The sequence below is a fragment of the Solanum verrucosum genome, unplaced genomic scaffold (genome assembly GCF_900185275.1).
Source record: "Solanum verrucosum unplaced genomic scaffold, falcon-dt-bn FXZP01000107.1, whole genome shotgun sequence".
In the NCBI taxonomy this organism is placed as follows: domain Eukaryota; kingdom Viridiplantae; phylum Streptophyta; class Magnoliopsida; order Solanales; family Solanaceae; genus Solanum; species Solanum verrucosum.
The window spans coordinates 284995-291474 of record NW_026020273.1 but is presented as its reverse complement, the minus strand read 5'-3'; the positions used below and the strand labels follow the sequence as shown (position 1 = coordinate 291474).

General features: G+C 35.0%; 1 pseudogene; it reads right to left on the bottom strand.

Moving 5' to 3' along the window:
* Positions 1–1719: 1719 nt before the first annotated feature.
* Positions 1720–5552, bottom strand: LOC125833797 (putative receptor-like protein kinase At3g47110; annotated as a pseudogene).
* Positions 5553–6480: the final 928 nt, after the last annotated feature.

Genomic DNA, 6480 nt, shown 5'->3' with positions numbered 1-6480 from the left:
TTCATTTGAAATAGCAAAGCACGAGCTATCTCAAGCAAACATCTATTTTTCCTCTCAGCCACTCCATTTTGAGAGGGTGTATCAACACACGAAGATTGATGAAGGATACCATATTGATTCATGTAGTTCTGAAATGATGCTGACATAAATTCCTTAGCAATGTCACTCCTCAATATATGTACAGAAGTATTAAATTGTGTCTTAATCTCAACACAAAAATTTGAGAAATGGGAGACCACTTTAGAACGATTTTTCATAAAGTAAATCCATGTCATTCGAGAAAAATCATCCACAAAAGTAACAAAATATCTAAACCCAACTTTAGACACAACAGGGCATGGTCCCCAAACATCTGAATGAACTAATTCGAAAGCAAAATCATCCCGCTTATTATTTCTAGGACTTAATGAGCTTCTATGGTGTTTTGCAAAATGAAAAGACTCATAGCCTATTGAAGGTACATTATGAAACTGAGGACATAATTTCTTCAAAACTGGAAGAGAAGAATGACCCAAACGACAATGTGCTTCAAGTGACGAGACCATACTAGAGCAAACAACTAATGGAGGCGTCCATTCATCAAGAATGTATAGATCGTCTAATACATGTCCTTTACCAATAATCTGTTTTGTCATTAGATCCTCAAAAAGACAATGATCGGGATATAATGAGACAAAACATTTTAGTTCTTTGGTAAGTTTACTCACAGAAATTAGATTAAAGGGGAGACTAGGTATGCCTAGCATAGAGGAAAAAGTAATAGATGAAGTGGGTTAACGGTCCTAGATCCCTAAATTGTATAACTAGACCCATCAGCTACGGTAACGGAGGATGGTACTTTATGTGCCCGGAATTTAGAATTTTTTTTGGGATTACTTGTCATGTGATCTGTGGTACCCAAATCAATGATCTAGTTACTTGAGGAGGAAATAAGACATTTGTTACCTGACTCATTAAAGGCAGGGGCTGACATTGATTCTTGATACTTTGTAAGTCTACCATACTCATCAGTGGAGATTGTAACAATTGAGGGTGAACTCGAAGTGGCAGCAACAGCGGCAGTGTGAGTCTGTTGGTTGCGAAGCTGTAATTTCTTACAGTTTCGCCTTATGTGCCTGGGTTCCATACAATTGAGACAAGTATTGTCATTGTTCCATCTCCCAACATCATTGTTTCCTTCTTTGTTATTGTTCCATACCCCATCATTGTTGTTTTTATTCCACCTTCCCGTATTATTGTTATGGTTCCATTTCCCTGCATCATTGTAATGATTCCATTTTTCTCTATCTTTGTTATTATTCCACCTTCGTTGTTTTCTTGAACTCCATGAAGTATGTAGTGAGTGACTTAGCTTCCTTCTCAGAAAGATAGAAAGCCTTAGAAACTTCATAAATTTGTGATATATTACATTTGCCAGAGTACAAGTACTCCAAATAATCCATTAATTCTTTCACAAACTCACAATAATTAACCAAACCAACCACATCAATAGAGTTTATGATTTGCAAGATTAGTCTAGCATCATCGCTAAGACAAGCCTTTTTAGCATCATCGGTTGGAGGATCTTGTATAAGATGATCATTCTTTTCAACACTATGCAAATAGATCCTGATTTTCTACTCCAATCTAAATAATTAGACCCATTTAATTTAGAATATGTAATTGTGGATAATGCTGGAACAATTTCAGTCACGACAGATTTATCCTCAGCCATTTTAACTAATGTTTAGCCAAGAAATTGATCAAGAAGAACAAAGGATCAAAAAATCTGCCACCAAACAGGTCTATACGAGCAATAGCTCGACACTAGAACTGACCAAAGCAGTCACAAAAGAAAAGGTAAAAACACAAACCTGGAAGTCGATGCTGGGACAACAAGCACAAATGTAATCTGCCAAACCCAAGAAGTCGAAACCTTTTCCCAAGATGCTAGGAAAAGTTCCAATTTTTTTCTGAATCAAGATCTTGAGCCCTTATGGCTCTGATACCATGTAACTTAACAGAACTTCTTATTTCATATATAAAAACATTTACATGTATATATACACTAGGAAGAAGCTATACTAAAGGTAAGAAAATATCTTATAGATCTCTCCTATGATACTACTAACTATATTATGTAATAAAATATTTACAACATTCTGTTACAATATCTATCTTGCAATTGTGAACTCTTCCCTTCTTCATTGCATCATCAGATACATACTAGATATGATAGTCATATCATTGGAATTAGGCTTAGTCATGAAGAAGGTAAACATACATTAGGCCAATTCACTAGGAATCTTTTTAGTTTGTTAAGATGTGTCTCATTAGGAAATATAGAGAACATGTATTGTTTGAGATCCATAAATTAGTAGTAAATACTAGAATGAAATGGATCAAAATAGAGTGAAATGAATTGTGAGAATGCATATGTCTACTCTAAGAAGCATGTAATTGAGGTATGGTTGTAATGGGATTAAAAAGAGTAATAGAAGTAGATGGATCGTTGTAGTTGATAAGTAACTGCTAACAAACTGATATACAAACCTTATGAGTTTTGTCATCTATACTATAATGTTACATGATATAGGGTTTGACCAAATGATAACAGAAGCTTTCACTAGAAAACAAAGTAAAGCTTAATGTTGACCAAACAACATGATGTAAACATACATGTTTGGGTCCAGTAATCTCAACTTGGGCTTTGGACTATCAACACATATATACATAGCATATGCATAATCATAAACAAGGATTCTGCTATTGTCTATAGAAAATTGCACCACTTTAGTCAGTTGCACCCCTGATGTTGCCAAATCAGTTGGATTATTTCAATAATTTGTATTAAGTTCTAGCTTGTTTGTGAATATGGATTGATTATGTTATATTTCTTAATACTATTATATTTAAACAATTTAGTTAATATTCTCATATAAATTTTACACATGAAGGATTCATAATCTTGAATCAAACAAAGAAAGTTGTATATGCAATTATCTATTACAAATAAATATGATTTTTTCAAGTGTACCCCGTGAAATCGACAACAATACATTATCCATCTTAAAGAAGACATATGTTAATCAATATTTCTACATTTTCAAATAAAATGTTATTCGGAAACAACATCTTGATATGTATGTGGATATAAGGAGGAGACTATAGTTTCTTAAAAATAAGACACAAACTTTAAGAGATGAAACATTTACAAACATAATCAATGTAACTTATGTTTACCTATAAACTATATGTTATTGAAATATTAAAAAAAGAAGGAAAGTGCCACACTGAGCATATGATATATGAGAAATACATAAGAAAAGTGTTATACAAATTTAATTGACTGTTTATAGCTACAAACAATTACCCTTCCCTTATTACTTACATGTTTTAGCATAATCTATATCATTTTTAAAATTGTACTAATTAACATGGGACACACGTGTCTAGAAACTAGTTAAATATATAACAGTGGTACTGATTTTCTGTCCTACCATCATATATTCTGCTTATGCGTCACTAAGTTGACCAATTAAACTCGTGTTTTTTCCATGGAGGTAACGTCAGAAAAAAAAACATCAACACTTAGCTTACATGCACCAGAGAGTCGTGACTTTTGAAATTCAATAAACCACTACTGTTACAAGAAATGTTACCTAGAGCTACATGGCCAATGGTACCCATAACTCCAAGTGAGCTAAACTGATGTAGATCTGATTCATTACTGAATTCAGGAACGAGTTTCACTAAACCAAAATCACCCAAATGAGCTGTGAGTTCTTTATCAAGAAGAATATTCTGTGGTTTTATATCACAGTGAATCATAGGTGTTTGACACTCATGGTTAAGATACTGAAGTGCATACGCCACATCTAATATTATATTCATTCTCTGAAGTATGGTCAAGCTACTCTTCCCATGTATCTCCTTCTCTGGCATGAACTAAAAGACTAAAGCCTTAAAGTCATTTCCCTTGAAATTAGAACCTGAGCATACACTAATGACCTTGACAAGGTTCCGGTGCCTTATATTTCTCACTGCCTAGCATTTTGCTAAGATGCTTTTTGAAGCACCTTCATGCTGGAGTTTGAGTACTTTGACAGCAACAACCGTTCTATCAGAAGTAAAAGTTCCCTTGTAAACAGTTCCAAAATTGCAAGAGCCAATAAGATTTTCAGCAGAAAATACACCAATTGCAGTGCGGAGCTCTTCATAAAAAATGTTGGGGTAGAAACGTGCAGATTTAGACCTATCTTCAGGTGCTGGTTGATCTTTCAAATTTTAAAATATTCCGGTGACAAGAACCTCATCCCCGGAATTGTTAAAAGATAAGTTCAAGTAGAGTAAGGAAGTAACATTTGCAATGAAGTGAGGGATTGGCCCTGATAGATTATTTAGGGAAAGATCCAAGGATTGGATATCCGGAAAATCTTCTACAATGGGAATGGTCCCTTGGAGGGAGTTTCCCTTCAAATAAATCTCCCCCAAGACCAAGCATTTTCCAAGAGTTCGTTGTGAGAGAAATCAAGATAAGTGAGATGACCTCCCAATTTTGTTGGTCTTCCAGTAGAATCTGGAATGCTACCTCAAAGATTGTTGTTACTCATCTCGAGTAGATTCAAATTCACCAGGTTTGAGAACTCTCTGGGTATGCTTCCACTAATTATGTTTCCGTAGAAGAGTAGGACTTATAACGGACTAGAAAGGTTGATTGTTGAATGAGGTAATGTACCTACAAACTGGTGGTCTCCAAAATGGAGCATTTGTAGACTGTTGTAGTTGGTAAGAGAATTTACAAAGTCAAGGCCATCATGCTTACCGTGTCCAAGTTGGTTACTCCAGAACAACAAATTCCGCAAGTTATGGAAACCTTGGGTATATTTCCACTGAAATTGTTTATAGGAAAATCAGGCTCTAGCAATTTTGAAGCATTGGCCAAAGAGGACGGTATGGAACCAACGAATTGACATTTTGCCAAGTAAAGTATTAGGAGATTTTGGAAGTAGTTGCCTAAATCGAATCTGAGATTACCAGAAAAGTTGTTAAAGGAAAGTGATATTAGTTCTAGGGATGACAAATTTTACAACGGAGGAGGGAACTCCCCGAATAAGCTATTTAGTGATAATCCAGGAAGCCTTAACTTTGTTAATCGAGCTAAAGAAGCTAGCACTTGTCCCTTCTAGATTGTTGTACGATAAAATACAACTCTTCTAAAGATGTAAGATTTCCAATAGAACCTAGAAAGATCCCTATCAGGTTGTTATTTCTGAGAGACAACTTGGTTAGGAATTTTCCCCACAAGAGTGTTGTGTTCGAGGACAAGGCTCTTGAGCTTAACACAATGTGATAGATTAACTGGAATTTCCCCTGTTAGATAGTTACTCAAAATTAGGTTTCGAAGCCTTGACAACCCGCTGAGTTGTTGAGGAATTTTGTCATGGAAGACATTTTCTACAAGGTCAAGAGAATTGAGCAAAGAGAGATTTCCAATATGACCTGAGATCGTACCTCCCAACCTCAGCCCTTTGAGATTCAAATGGATGACTCTGCCGTGTCTCAGGCCACATTTTACTCCCGTCCACTGAAATAAATAAACAGAATCATTCCAATAGACGAAAACTCTTGATGTGACCTCAGTTATTTGGTATTTGAATCAAAGTAAGGCAAGTTTGTCAGTTACATTGCCAAGAAAAGCAGCAGATGCAGCCTGTTATAGAGAAAATGAGAATAGAAACACAGTACAGATAGCCGAAAAGGTGTGGAAGTTAAAACTTGTTGCGAAAATTTTCATTTTGGAAAATGTTAAACACCAAAGGATGATACCTCTCTGAAATGTTGTTTTTGGTATTTGAGCACCTCTGCATGGTATATTGAGAAAAAATTAACAAATACGCACAATTATAAACAAGCTGCCAATGACATACTGACAAAAGCATATTTTGTTAGCATTTTCTTCAAGATTGATTCTGACTTTGGTGCTTGATCTACCTAATCTTTTCTTATATAATATCCTCGATAGCATGATCCTTTTTATGACGTGAAATCCAATTGATAAGCAATATTTCCATCTCTATGTCCTTTAGTCCACCTATTTATTGGCACAATTATTGGCTCATAAGTGATAGTAGTGCTCTAGCTTTTGATACAAAGAAAGAAGAGGTTTTACTAATTGACCATCCCGAGTTTATTGATCTCCATGCGCATCACTATGCATAAAGCACGACCAATTAAAATTTACCATAGAGGCAAACACAACGATCGATAAACTCAAAACAGTCGATCAGTATATCATCTACTCTCTTTGTATCAAAAGGTAGAACATACTGTTACTTATGAGACTTTAAAATTGCTCCAATAAACACATGGACTACCACAGACCAAATAGTTGAAAGTATCTTCAATCAGTTTGATTTCATGCCATAATTCAGATCATTTTGATGAAAGTAGGTGAACTTTATATAACAAGTTGGAATTTCCAGCCAACATATTGATGGT